Source organism: Ambystoma mexicanum, chromosome 10 (assembly GCF_040938575.1).
Source record: "Ambystoma mexicanum isolate Mex_15411 chromosome 10, UKY_AmexF1_1, whole genome shotgun sequence".
NCBI lineage: Eukaryota > Metazoa > Chordata > Amphibia > Caudata > Ambystomatidae > Ambystoma > Ambystoma mexicanum.
Window position 1 is genome coordinate 1643859765 of NC_090932.1, and position 15663 is coordinate 1643875427.

The 15663-nt window shown below is 45.8% G+C and overlaps 1 protein-coding gene across 1 annotated transcript in view; it reads left to right on the forward strand.

Moving 5' to 3' along the window:
* The window catches only part of HIRA (histone cell cycle regulator), a 1376152-nt gene that overhangs the window by 543258 nt on the left and 817231 nt on the right, over positions 1-15663 (forward strand). The gene's annotated exons all lie outside the window — the stretch shown is intronic.

Below are 15663 nucleotides of genomic sequence, written 5' to 3' on the forward strand. Positions count from 1 at the left end.
ATCTCAGTAATAGGCTCCAATCTGTACCATTATATCAAAAGCATCACCTCCCTCAAACTATCTTTTTCCTTTATCAGTCAAAAATATATATGTAATGAGTTCATCTTGATCCTAGTATCAAAAAACCATCACCTTCTTTAAACCACTTGTTGACACTATCACAATCTATCACTTTCCCCACAGCAGTTAAATTGAGACACAATAAACAGGCCCTTTCCCTCTCAAAATTGGCATTGGCTTATACATACCATTTACTGGGCTTGATCCCAATCTATGTTCATCTAGCTTCACAAAAGGGGGGCGGGGGAAGTTCCCACACATTACTGCCTCCTTTTTAAATGCTAAATGCAAGCGCAAAAGCGGGCAACATCGCAGTGACATCATGCGCACGCGATGACGTCACGCGTACGTGCACGCAATGACGTCACACGCACGTTAGTTGTAAACAAAAATTAGCTTTTTTAATATTTAAAAAATATATATTTAAAAATAACCAATTATCATACGGGGTATAGCTTACAGCCCAACACTTCAATTCCCAAATTGTTATGTGCTAGCCTATATCTGCCTTAGATGAGATATATTTAAAAAATATACCCAATTATCATAAACGGTATAGCTTGCAGCCCATCACTTCAATTCCCAAATTGTTATGTGCTAGCCTATATCTGCCTTAGATGAGATATATTTAAAAAATATACCCAATTATCATAAACGGTATAGCTTGCAGCCCATCACTTCAATTCCCAAATTGTTATGGGTTAGCCTATATCTGCCTGCACAATTATAATGTTGACCTTTTGACTAAATCCATATAGTGCTACAGGATTTTACTCCGGTGTTACACCTTTGTTGTGACTAAGTAAATATTTAGTCAGGATCTTATTCTTCAATTGTATCCTATATTAAACATATGTGAATTAGTGTATTACTCATAAATGGAAGCCCAAAACAAATCTATTTCTTTGGTGCATTAGTATGTCTTTCTCTGAAAATGGTTTGGCTGATGCGCCCCCATATATAATCTTTTACTAAATGAACTAGACACTTAGTTGCCATATGTTGCATCATTCAGGTAAGGCTAGAATGACTTCACAAGCGGTGAGCATGTCAAATACTGACAGAGTATTGTTGGTCCTAATGAACATTTCATAGAAATACATGCATTTCATGGTCCTGGTTAAGTCCAACTATGGTGCTTTTTAGGTAACAAATTAGCTTGCATTCTTGTTGCCTAAGTTTGAGCCTAAGGTTACCACCCCATTTCCCCATCTTGATTCGCATAAGTCCAATAAATCTCAAGTCTCCCTGATTGTCAAGCTGGTGTTGTAGCTGCCAGTGTATGGCCAATGGTGACTTTGGTTCAGTATTCCTAAGACTAGCCAAATGTTCCCTTATTCGGATTCTCAATTGCCGAATGGTGCTACCAATGTAAAGTTTGCCACATTTACAAATAATAGCATAAACAACCTAACACATTTTACAGTAAATGAACTCATTAATCTCAATTGTCATTCCATTAGCATCAGAAAAAGAAACGCAGTTTGCATGAGTATATTTGCACTGGTTACAGTTGCCACATTTAAAAAATCCCTTTTTTCCTCTTAACCAATTTTTTTTAGTATCATCTTCCTTAACATTCAAGAAAGAAGGACTCAATTTTTATTTGATAGTAATTGATCTCGTGAAAGGGAACTTGGGTTTCTCAGTCAAAAAAGGAAGTAGATCCTTATCTAGTCTTAGGATGTCCCAATGTTTGGACACCATTTTGTAGAGTAAAGGGGAATCTTGTGAAAACTGCGTGATTATAGAAATTTGATCTGTCCCTGATTTCTCTTTCGCACAGTCACATAAAAGTTCCGTTTGACTGCACTCTTTGTACTCATCAGCCGCTTTCTTTATGCATCTCAGATTGTACCCTCTCTTTTTGAATCTATCCATAAGCAGATCGGACTCCTTAAAATAATCCAAATCCAAACTGCAATTTCTCCTGGCTCGATAAAATTCTCCAGATGGTATGTTGTCTATTGTAGATCTTTGATGACTGCTTTGTGCATATAAAGTACAGAGTTTACCTCTGTTGGCATACGGTATGTTTTAGTTTCAATCTGCCCATTCTTAACAAAAATGTGTAAGTCTAAAAAATCAATACTGTGTGAACTCGCTGAACCAGTAAAACCGGTACCAGATTTGTTGTTGTTGGCATATAGCACAAAACTCTCAAAAGATGGAAGAGACCCTTGTCGTGAACTTCTGCTCTCAGTCCAGAAGAAGGGAGTAATTCTTCTGGACCAAGACCCACTGTATATTTAGAACAGTGAAGCACAAATACACTGCCTTATGAAAATAAGGTTGTATCACTTTAAATGTACTTTGCTGCTAAAGAAGAGGGGGCTCAGTGCCCTGAAAGTCGCAAGTCCCAAGGTTAGCCCTTTGTAGGGAGTAAGAAGACTTTTAAGAAGGCTGAATAAGTGTTGACAAAGCCGGCATGTACGTGTACCTGTTTCTGAGAATGAAGAACAAAGCAAGCAAAGTTCTTCAGAGGTCCTCTCTCCAATCCCACCACCTTGGGGGAAGTCCTGGATGAGGGTGGGGATTCTATGGTCAGAACTCTGGGCAGGGGTGGGGGGGGTCAAAACATGTATGTAAACTCAGTCTTTTATTCTGAGTCAGTCGGAAACCACTTCTGAGTGTTGGGAATCCTCTGGGCCCACTTACTTCGTGTCTTGGTTCCATTGGTGCACTTTTGTTATCAGGTTTTTAGGTCCGGCTTGTCGTTGGTTCTACCCTCTGGCGAAACGGTTTCTGAGACTCGACAGCTGAACCACTCTTGACACGACGAAGAGTCCACCACGAGACTGACTACCTCAGGGGACCACCAGGACACAGTGCAGGTGGGTGTCGGCGATGAACATAGCGATCGGTTATGGAAGACGAACCTCGTGTCAGAGGCAAAGAAGCTGCTCCTGCCAGGTCCCTCTTCATGCTGGAGGGTTTCAAATACACAGAAAGTCCTTTTGTCTCTCAAATTGAGGGTTTGCAGAGTCCAAAGTTGGAACTCGCAATGGCCACCAATGCAACAAGTTAGCCCAGGCGTGAGCTGGTCAATCCACAGGATGGTCCAGGGACACCTCTGAAGGCTCCGTAGGGCAGGATCCTCGGCAATAAAACGGTTGTTCCCAGAGGTTGAAGCACCAGTAACGGCCTTCAGGAGATCAGTCAATGGAGCAGGGCTTCACGTGGGCATTTGGAGGCGACAATGCTGGTTGACAATGCTGACTGACTACAACCACAATCCATAGGTCTTCATTAGGATGCTCCTCTTCAAAGAGGTCTTGGCTCCAGCGATGATCTGAAGAGTGGCTGCAGGAGTCCTTGTTTCCTAAATTCGAGCTGGACCACCAATATTAAGGATCTGTACCATTCATACTGGCAGGGGCTGTCCAGCCATGGACAGCCTCCGGCTGCCACAACAGTCCAGCAACAGACACACTCTGACCAGGATGTGTACTGGGATCAGGCTATCCCATCCCCCACATCTGACCACAAACACATGCTACTGCTTTGCCTTGGAAGGAGATTGCCTTCTTATATACAATCTAAAGCCCTTAGAGGGCAGGAATAAAGGTCAAATGACAAGATGGCCAAAAGATAATGAACAATCTCATGAGACAACCACTTTAGAGTAAATAGTACTCTAAAAGGTATACAATGGATTATGCTATGATATGGCATTTATAACATGCTTATACACAAGTGTTTCAAGGCACGACGAGGCAAAGGAGGAGTAAACAGAGGGAAGACAAAGACAAAGATCTTACTTGGCCAGGTGACATTGAGATTGCGCAAGTGCAGGGGAGGGGGGGGGATGTAAGTGCGGGGGAGAAGGGAGAGGGGCAGTGCAATACATAGAATGAACAGAAAGGAATAAAATAAATAAAAAATAGGTAAAAGTACAGCCAGCTAGTGGCAGGTGAATGAGTAAGTGCAGACATCAAGTGTCTAGAGCTGGTGGGGACTGTAGGGATACAGAAAAAGCCCCCAAGTGCAGGGTTTGCCCGGGAAGCAGTGCAGATGTGCAGCTGGTGGGGGAGGTGGGCCTGGGCCAGGGATCAGAGGGTGGCCAGGTGACCATTGCCGTTTTAGTCATGAGTTCAGCAGGGGAGAGGAGGAGAGAAAGCAGGAGCAAAGAGGAAGGTCTTGAGGTGCTTCCGAAACCGGAGATGGTTCTCCTCAAGTTTCAGGGAGGGAGGGGGCTGTTCCAAAAGGAGGCTCCAGCCGAAGGAAGAGATCTAATACCAACTTGTTGCTTGGAAAAGCGACTGACCCTGAGGGAGTTGGAGGCGGATGAGCAGAGAGGTCGAGAAGGAAGATATTTAGGTAGAGGGAGTTGGAGGTATTGAGGCCTCAGGCCCCAGAAGGCCTTATGGACAATGCAGAGGGTTTTGAACTGAATCCTCACAGCCATTGGGAGCCAGTGCAGAGATTTCAGTCCTGGAGAGATACGATCCCTGGGCTTGAGGCCAAGGACAAGTCACACAGTCCTGTTTTGGATGAGTTGCAGAGGGTGGAGAGTAGAGGCACACAGATTTAGAAAGGGGATGTTGCAGTAGTCCAGCCTAGAGAGAACCAGATCTTTGGAGACAGTGAGCTTCTGGGGGAAGGAGAGGAAAGCAAGAATACCTCTGAGGAGGTGCAGCTGGTAGTGAGACCTCTTAGAGATGTCAGAGATGTGAGGAGAGAAGCAGAGAGTGAAGTTTAAGATGACCCCGAGGTTTTTAGCCTCACAGGTGGGAGAAGGAAGAGGGCCAAGAGAAGCTGGCCAGAGAGCGACAGGAAAGGAGGGAGCAGGTGTGCCGATGAGGAGAATCTCAGTCTTACTGGCATTAAGGCAGAGATCGTTGGCGGCACACCACTCCTATTAAGAAGACAGACGGACAGTCAGAGATGAGAGAAGGAGAAGAGGTGGCAAAAGGGAGCCTGAAGGTGAGCTGAGTGTCGTCCGCATAGCACTGAAAGTTGGGCCAGAGAGCGGCAGTGCGGTGTGCTAGAAGTGCCAGGTACTGGTTGAACAGCCAGGGAGAGCAGTTAGACCCTCGGGGAACACCGCAGGTAGAGATAGAGGAGAGGAAGGACCCAAGTTAGACTTGGCAGGGTCGATTGGAGAGGAAACAGGTCAGCCAAGCCAAGGACTGATTGGTGATATCTCGGTTATCACAGAGACCGTTAAGCAGGATGGCATGGTTGACCGTGTCAAAGGCGGAAGAGGGATCAAGTAAGATGAGGACACGGGGTGTTAGAATCGAGGTTAGACAGCAGGTTTTCACAGATGTTCAGGAAAGCGGTTTCCATGCTTCTGGTAGCTCTGAAGCCAGACTGATGATCATGGAGACAACCAACAGATTCAGTGTGAAGATTAAGCTAAAAGTTGGCCAGCATTTCCAAATGTTTGCCCAGGAAAGGAGTGATGGAGATCGGGCGATAGTTAGCTGAGCAGGAGGGGTTGGCTGAGGGTTTCTTAAGAAGGGGGTGCACAAGGGAGTTCTTTCAGGGGGGAGGGGAAGACACCAGTGGTGAAGGAGTGGTTGAAGTCATCCAAAGCAGGCGCTAGGGTGTCAATGTGGTCCTTGATGGTTTTAGAGGAACAGGGGAGAACCTGTTTTGACCAGACTTTCATAGATCAGACTTGTCTAGAAACCTTGTCTGGGGAGAACAGGGGAAAGGCAGAGAAGGAGGGAGGAGTGATGGCCAAAGGAGGGCCAGAGGAAGAGAGGGTTGTAGAGGGAGGAGGAGAGGAAGAGAGAGAGAGGACAGGATGTCCTGAGTTGGACGCCGCAAGGGCGCACGTCTGCGTATTACTAATGCTCGGTCAGATACAAGTTAACTGTCTAAAATTTTAAAGGAGTTAGAAAACCTGTTTCCTTCAAAAGAGACATTGACCAAAGATTAATCCTGGTGTACTTCTATCCAGGAAGCCATGGTCAAAAAAGTTCACATCAGAGAGAATATTAAGGAAAACTTAGACAGATGTATCAAATAATGCTGGGATTCTGGATGGAGCGCTAGTACCCAGTACATCTTCTGCAGTACTATCTGGCTCCATGTTAGATCCCTTTGTGTTCAGGTCATTAACTGACCAGAGACCATTGAGCTAGATGGACGCAACACAATTTAGATGCCTGCAACTAAAGGTCCTCTTTGCTGCCCCAAAGGTGGCCTTTTAATATCAGTTTGTCACCCATGCCAGATCTCAGAACTACCTGAATCGACAGATTTTGTTTTGGGGGCTCATTTAATGTTTGCAGAGTTCTCTTTTCTACGTATCAACCTTTATGATCCGCCTAGTTGTATGGCTACCAAGCAGAATGCGATCACTGTTAAAATACGGGGAACAGAGACCATATTTCGTGGTGGGTGACTTTAATGTCGACATCAACATCAACAAGGTTTCTTTGACAATGCAGATGTCCTCAGCTCCTGTGCGTCCTAAAGTAACTACACTTCAAGCTCATATGTGGAGTACAATGTTGAAATCAAATGGTGCTGTGAGTCTTAATGCCCTAAGCACAGGTGACTCTGACCGTGCCTATACTCGCATCTGTGGTAGAGCAACATCTACACTAGACTAAGTGTTTGTCAATGACATGGGTCTATCTGTGGTAGAAGACATGGCAATCTTTCCAAGACAAGAAAGTGACCATCTGCCGTTATGTGTGGTCCTCCATCCCTTGCGTTCCAATCTCCCCTCTAGCCAGTATGATCTAAATGGGGATATTTATGTTAACCATGTAGACAACCGCATTCAGTGGAAGCCCCATAACATAAGCAAAGGTAAAGAAGCATTGATATGCCTACTGCCTCGTTTTATTGATACCTGTTCAGTTATGTCCCCTGCCCACGCGCCCATTGCTGCCTCCATTTCAAAATTATCATCATCCATTGGTGAGCTTATACAGAAACCTAGACATTAAAAGGACTCCTTACAACGCTGTTGTAAGGGAATAATAAGACCCACAGACCCGGCTATCACCGCCGGAAAAAAAACCCTGAGAGCGGTTAGCAAAACTCTTATGTACCCTGTAGTTGGAAATTGTAGATCTGACTCAGCCAACCAAGAAATTAAACGCGTGAAAAAATGAGTATCAGCTATCGGTAAAAACCCATAAAGCCTGTGTGGAGAAAACACGATGGATGAAATTAGCTGCCCTCGCTAAAATAAATGATAATGTTACCATTTGGAAGATTTTGCGACACAGTTCTAAACAGGACTTATATGTTAATGGTGTAGCTGAATCTGTCTGGGTGGAACATATGTGTCTCACTCTTGGGTCAGCTCCCCCAGATGAAGAACTTGTAGTTATCCCACAAGCTGAATGGGTACGTATGGCCTCTTCTCTTGACATCACCATTCTGATTCAACATCTCAATCAGTCGTGTGCTGCCGGACCAGATGGCATGGGTAAATGCCTATTGAAATCGACACCTGAGCTTTGTGTTAGAGCCTTAGATATACTATTTCTCGATATTTGCAAAACCCCGGACCTTCCCTCTATTTGATGCGAAAGCCATAAAAAAGGAACTGTCCACCAAACTATTGCATGCTCGCAATGCTTGACGTTGCGGCAAAGATATTTGCCAGATTACTTTTGGCAGAACAATCCGAGTGGATCGATGCTAATAAAATACTAAGCCCCTGTCAAACCGGCTTTCGCACAAAATCTACCACTAGCCATAACATCTTAACCCTTGTATCAGAAGTGGAATACTCTAAACTGAGACGAGAGACTCTGGTCTACTGCGCTTTCATCGATTTCAGGGCAGCAATCGACTCGTTCTAAGAAACCGATTATAGGCGAAACTAGTTACGTGGAATATCCCTGCCAGCCTTCTAAGGATGTTAATGCTCCTTCTCAAAGACACTTAAGTGAAGGTACGCTTGGACGGAAGAGGCAAACTCTCCGGTACTATGTGTGCTAATAGAGGCGTCAAACAAGGGTGCATCCTTGCAGCAACATTCTTTAATCTTTACTTAGCTGATTTGGACAAGGCTTTTGAAGAGATCTGTCACTGTCCAGTGAAAGTGGGTGCTGAGTACATCAGCTGGGTAGCCTGTGCTGATGACCTGATATTACTTGATCATACGCCAAAGGGCCTTCAGGCAATGATCACTGCATTGGGGACCTATGCCACCCAAAATGGCCTGACTGTAAATATTTCAAAGAGCAAGGTAATGATTTTTTCCTCCTTCAAAGAAGGTGAAATGTTAACCCGCTTGGCAGCTTGAAGGCACTCATCTTGAAACTGTAACTAGTTACAAGTATCTTGGTCTAATTGTTGATTGTTTTCTGAAGTTGAACCTTCACTGGCTAGAAATTAAAGCTAAATGTACAGTTATAGCCAACATCATAAGCACTTTCATAGGTAGAAATGGGGGCATATATGTACAGACCGTACTTCTGCTATATTCCACCAAAATAGTCCCAGTTCCAGCTTACCGGATTGAAATTTGGGGTCATGCATATGGATCAGTACTGATCTGTTTTGAAGCTAAACTTCTACGGAAACTACTATGTATGCCATCTGCGTTATCTATTGATTTTTTCATAACTAGAATTTGGCCTAGCTGGGATAACTGCAACATTTATCCAAAGATCTTTTATGAGTTGGACAAATATGACATTAGATAACGGTACAAGCATAGTAAATTACATCCGGTCATTTCTCAAATTGGAGATCTTCAGGAATTTGAGCACTATTGGAAATATAGTAAAGGTGTTTGACAGTTGGCGGACTGATGTGGGTATTCCCCCAAACACTACTTCAGTTACTTATATTAAAGTTAAGCTAAAACATAAGTTGAGTAACTTTATGTATGAGAACTGACTTGTTCGACTAGCCTCAAACTGTAATAGCGGTCCTTTTATTAGTTATGTAATGGATCGGTCCCACAAACCATCATACATTGTGGCGTACGCTAACAGCGGAGTGCTACGTCAATACCTCCTGCTAAAATTTACCATCTTTGCTATGCTGGAGGCTAAGGGCAGTCAAATGGGTATTTCCAGTGATAACTGCAAATGCTGCCTATGTGGCGAGGACACAATCGAAAGGTTGAAACTTATTTTGGACCTACGTGAAGGCATTTATCAACTCGGAGCTAAATACATGAAAATGTATAACAAACTAATTGATTGCATTGTTTTGTTGTCTTTATTGTCACTATTTGTGGAGGGCAATGATATAAATCTTATTTACCTTCTGGTGAAATTTGATTGGAAATGCTACATATTCTATTATCTTATGAGGCCATATTTATATTTTATTAATATAATCTATGTAGCGATATAAATGTGATGTTTGTATTGTGGTTTTATGTACTAATTGTTTATAACAACTTTTAATTATGTTCACTTTTAATACTTGTTTTTATGTACTGTATGTTTTATGTTGTATATGCAAAGATTTATAACTCTATGTATATTAACCCAAATACATAATAATAATAATGCTGCAGTAAAATGCAAAAGTGTATGTGAATCCTGGATGCATCATGCAAGTAACAGTTCTCCAGCATCTGATCTTACATGAATTCACATGCTCATGCATATGCCCTTTTATCAGGCTGGGAATCCTCTGTAACATTAAAAGCAGTTTTGCTTTCAAGTCAAAAACTGCTTGTCGCTTGCAGAGACTATTGCTGTCGTTTTGGGTCATACTATCCAAGCCAATAGCATTTGTCCTCCTAAATTCCACCCCTCGAGGTACTCCTCAGATTATTACTGCATGTTTTCGTGTTGATAGTCCTCGGATTTCTCTTCTCAAAAATCTTTATTCTTGTTCTATTTTAGTGTAAATGTTTCCATCGTTTTCATCTCCGATTACGGTGTGACCTCAGGCTGAAGGGCCCCGTTGCTGGTAAAGATCCATTCATTCGTCTGAACTTTCTTCTTCGAATGAGGCCGCCTTCTTGATTTGGGTCTTGACCATGCGGAATGGTGGACGCCAGCAAGAAGAGTTCTTCAGGGCCTGCTCCAAGTGCAACCTGAAGAATATCTTTGTCGATGATCGGCATGACAAGTGCCTGTAATGCCTGCACCAACCACAATGGGGTCAACTGTCCCATGTGCCAGTCCTCCTCTAAGACTCAGCTGGATCATTGCAAAAGGTGGGTGACTTGGCTTGAGTGTACTCCCTCTATTAAGAGGTCGAGATCAGTTGAGTACACTTCCTGGGGGAAGAGACCTAAAAAGGGCAAGAAGTGCCACTCTCTTTATCGCCATCAACAAAGGTTCAGTCTACGACGGCAGGGTCCACTGCCACAACTCTGGCTGCCTCATCGTTGGAAAAACGGTGCACGCCGACAACCTCTCCGCTGATGAGTCGCGCACAGGCGACGAGCGGCGCACCGTCCTCGGGCAGTCATCCCAAGAGTCACGTCCATGTTTCCATTCAGTCATTGACGCTCAAGTCTTCATCACAATTAAGAACCAGGACATAGTCACCGGCCCATCGTTCCGAAATCTTAGTCTACCACCTTTTCGATGGCTCCTACGTCTACCGTCTCGTCGACGTCCCCACATTAGATCACTGACTGTCCCGTCGACGGCCGTGTTGATGACCACTACGACAACCGTCCACAAAGTTGCGCTGCCTCCATCTTTGGTTCTGTCTGTGACAACACAGGGCCCTTCATCTCCTCCTTCCCAAGAGATGCAAGTGTGGACAAGATGATGCTGACAGCTACCTCCTGTCTGCGTAGGCCAACCAAGTCAACCCGCTCTTCGCCCTGTCATCAGTGGGTTCCCCCCAAGCGTTACCACCTGCTCAACTATTGCATGCAGGCACTCTTTCAGATGATGAGCCTCCAGAGTTTTTCCTCCTCTGATCTGGAAGAGGTTGAGGATTCTCCTGACCCAATTCTTCCTAGGCCTCATGGCTCTCTGCCGCCACAGCTGCCTCGCTGATCTCTGCAGCCACGACCCACCCTACCACCCGCAGCTCCTCAACCAGCTCTACCAACTCGGCCTTTGCCCACGGCGCACATAGGAACAGCACCTAGAGACTTGTCCTTGGACATCCTATCTACCCTACAAACCTTGGTGTCTGAGCTGCAACAGCGTCTGGCTCCAGCAGCTCCCCGGGCTACCCCCTCCAGTATTCCACCTTTGCCCGCAAGGACAGCCCTCTCTAGGAGTCCACCATTTCCATCAGGACTAAGGACACATTTAGATGAGTTTGACGACCTGATTCCAGCTGACAGTGTGCCCCCTGATGTGGATCTACCCTCCAAAGACTCTCCACCAGATGAGAACGGCTTGTTTCATGTACTGTTTACACTTGCAGCAAAATTGTTCAATCTGGTCCTTGAAGTGGAGGAGGATTTCCATTTCCAATGAAGAGAGTCTTCTCGGAAATCGGTTTTATCCAACCCTTTGCTCAATGACATATGTGAGGATGGCTTATTGGTCATGAAGACAACTTTCTCGGCTTCACCAAAGAAGGATCGCCTAGAGAAAAATAAACTGAATCCCAGATTCTGCCCCGAAGTGTCTGTTACCAGCCTTCGCCCAACTTTGTGGTTTCTGTTGCTGCAAGGAAGAGGCCCACTAACCCCTCCTATCCATGCATGGTCCCTCCAGGCCAGGAGGGTAAAAAGTTGGACGCGTTTGGGAAACTCATAATTACCACTGCTGCCTCTACCATTAAAGTGGCTAACGCTTTAGGTATACACTCCAGATACAATAGGGAGCTTTGGTATAAGCTAGGTCCTATCTTACACTTCCTCCCCGAGGGCAAGAAGAACGAAGCGTTGGCTCTATTTCATGAAGGTGAGGTGGCCTCGGATCACGCGATTGCAGTCGCTCTGGACATTGCGGATTCAGTTTTCTGACACATGGGCAACAGAGCAGTGCTCCGCAGGCAAGGCTGGTTGAAAGCCACTAACCTTCACACTGAGGTCCAATCAAAAGTTAATGATATACCTTTTGAGGACGTAGACCATTTCGACAAGGCTGTAGATGAAACCCTACAGTCCTTAAAGGCAGAAGCAGAACCAGCGCGCTCGCTGGGTACTCTTCAACAACAGAAGCAGTCCTTTCATTAATCCAAGGGCCGTTCCTCCAGGTCCGACAACAGGCCAGCATATTGCCAACCTTCACGCTTAAGCACAAAAGAGGTGTACAGAGGACGTTCACCGTCCTGCACAGGGCGGTAACTCCACATCAGCGTGGACCATCCGCCAGAATGCAGATGTCCAAACAGGCCTAACCAGGACCAGGGCCCGGATTCCCACTTCAGCACCACAGTGGGAGGCGTCTATCACAGTTTGTCCACAAGTGGCACAACATCTCCACCGACAAGTGGGTGCTCAACTTTGTCCAGCAGGGCCAGACCCTGAAATTCCTGGTCAAGTGCTGCTTCCTTCCATCATGAGAAAGGAACATCTGCCTCTACTCTTGCAAGAGGTTCAGGCGTTCCTATAAAAAGGGGCAATAGATACTGTGCCATGGCACCTCTGGGGCACCGGGGTGTACTCCAGATACGTCTTAGTGATAAAGAAGTCGGGGGCCCGTATTAGACCTGAGAGAACTCTTAACTCCCTAATGTTCTGCATTGGCATGTTGCAACACGTGCTCGAGCAACTGAAGGGCAGAGACTTCCTGGCCTCCCTAGAACTAGAGGATGCCTACTTTCACATCCCCATTCATTGCGGGTACTGACGCTTCCTCCAGTTTTTCTTGAACTGCAGACAGCACCAATTCAAGGTTCTTCTCTTCGGCCTCAAGTCAGCACCAAGGGACTACACAAAGTGTCTGGCTCCAGTGGCACCCCATCTATGGCATTCAGAGATCTAGGTCTACCCCTACCTACATGACTGGCTGATCCACGGCCACTCTCGCCCAATAGCCTTACAGCCCACCAAAGAGACCATCAGGTGCCTAACTTCGTTGGGATTCTCAATCAACTTTCCAAAATCATGCCTGGTGGGATCATAGAATAATCTCTTTCTAGGCTCCCATCTCACACTAGCATGTCTGGCTTCTCCCTCAGAGGAGAGGGTTGAGGCTATCTTGCACAAGGTGGAACGGCTCTCAACTCGTCGAGTGGCTACCGTCCACTCCATCAAATCTTTATTGGGGATGATGTCTTCATGCCTCCCTCTGGTTCCTCATTGCAGGCTGCACATGAGGCCTCTACAACAGCTCTGGATGCCAGGTGTCAACAAATATCAGGCTCCTCGAATGACAAGATCACCCTCATTCTGGTATTCAGAAGGCCCCTACAATGGTGGTCCGTTCGTCAGCATCTCACGCAAGGTGCTTCTTTTTCACCTTCCATTGAATTAGGCCACAGTGACAACCAATGCCTCCCTGGAAGGGTGGGGAGCACACACAGGTCAACTTCACGCCAGGGGCTTATGGCAAATAGCAGAGAAGGAGTTGCACATCAACGTCTTGGAGTTGCAACCATTTTTTTTGGGCTCTCAAGTAATTCAAACCCCAACTCCAAGGCAAGGTGGTCCGCATCTTCACGGACAACACGACCACCATGTTCTACATTAGGAAACAGGGGTGAAACCTGCTCTCCCATTCTGTCCAAGGAAGCTCAAGCGATGTAGAAATGGGCGATAGATCAGTAGATGTTTTTCTCATTCCATTCCATCTAGCAGGCATTCACAATACCATTGCGGACTCACTTAGCTACGAACCTGCCATGAGTGGAAGCTTCATCAGGGTCAAGTCCTGCTTTTCTCCAGGTGGGGTCACCCTCAAACCAACCTATTCGTTGCAGCAGCAAACGCAAAGTGCCCCAAATTTGCCAGCTGGTACCTGCAACCAAGGAATCTAGGGGACGCCTTCTCATTTATTTATTTAGTGGTCATTTGTTAGGAACTTATACAATTAGCAAAATTGTTTCAAAGCACCCACAGGGCAACAGGGTGGGGACCGGGGAGGAGATTGCAACAAAAATAAATAAAAATTGAATTAATAATAAAAAAACAAATAAACTAATGGGCAGGGGAGACAAACCTACTATGCCTTGCGAGTATTCTGAAAGTGCTAGTGAAAGACCCTTGGGAGGGTCAATTTCTTTACGCGTTCCCTCCAATTCCACTGCTTCTGCGAGTGATAAGGGTACTCAGACCCCAGGCCAAGATGATACTCGGATAGATCTGGTACTCAGACCTTATACACCTGTATGTGGCTCCTTGCATCAAGCTGCCTCCTCTTCCAGACCTGCTCCCCAGACAGGGAGGGTATGTCCTCCACCACGACCCAGCATCCTTGAAACTAGTGCATTGGCTCCTTCAAGCCTAGAGTTTGGCTGTTACTCATTGCCTGCAGAATGTAAAGATATTCTGGCTAATGCTGGGGCACCTTCTACCCTGGCATGCTTTATGCTCAATCAAAGCTTTTCTCTGTGTGGTGTGTTTCACAGGGGGGTTCTATCCTTTGCATAACAGCTCATCAAATCCTGCTTTACCTGCTCTGCCTAGCAAAGGCAGGTCTTGCTCATGCATCCATCAAGGTACACCTGGCAGCTATCTCCTGATACACTCGGATGTGTAGCAGGCCTTCCTTGTGATCTCAAAGACTTGTTAAAGAATTACTAAGCGGTCTGCTCAGACCATTCCCTCCGGTGAAGACACCAGTCCCTGCATGGGAGCTGAACATCGTTCTGTCAAGATTGATGAGTCCTCCTGTTGGATCCCTTCACAGTGCTTCTCTGAGGTTTTTGTCTTGGAAGACTGCTTTTTTGGTGGCTATCACTTCGGCCCGGCGTGTTGGAGAGGTGCAGGATCTCTCTTGCAAACCACCTTATCTGTCCTTCCAGAAGTCCATGGTGGTGCTACGTACTCATCCATCCTTCATGCCAGAGGTTCTGTCCGACTTTAATTTGAACGAGCCTTTAACTTTCCCAGTCTTCTTCCCCAGTCCTGTTGAGCGGGATTTGCATTTGCTGGGCGTGGCAAGTGATCTGATGTTCTATGTTACACACACTAAAGGTTTTCGCTCAACTTCACAGATGTTCGGGACATTTGCACCTGGAGGCGGGGGGTAGGGGAAAACCCTCTCCAAGGCTTCAATTTCCAGGTGGCTCTCTGGCTGTATCACGTATTGCCACTGGCTTGCAAACAGGCCGTTGCTAGGAAGACCCCATTACACACAAGCTGTGGATGTTACTACAGCGTTTTGTCTTGTGTTCACCTGCTGGACATTTGCAGGACTGCTATGTGGAGGTCAACTCATACAGTCACAAGATTTTACTGCATCGACAGGGACCCTGGGTTGAGTCCTGTGTCAGCTAGGCAGTGCTTTGCAACCTGTTTAATTGAAGTGTGTGTTCCAGAGGTGAGTTGTTGTATTGCTTCTGTTGAGCCTGTGCCATTTCCCGTGGTTGTGTAGGTACTGCTGTATAATCATATTCATGAGCATGTGAATCCATGTAAGATCCCATGCTGGAGGAGGAGCAAGTTACTTACCTGTAACTCCTGTTCTCCAGCATTGGCATCTTACATAGATTCACATGCAATCCTCCCTCCTGCCCTTCTATGGCTCCTCTTGGTTCCTACTGCCACGTTTATGTGTGCCTCTAAGTCTGAGGAGGACCTCTAGGAGTGGAGCTTAGGAGGGCGAATGCCATTGGCCTGGACAGTATGAC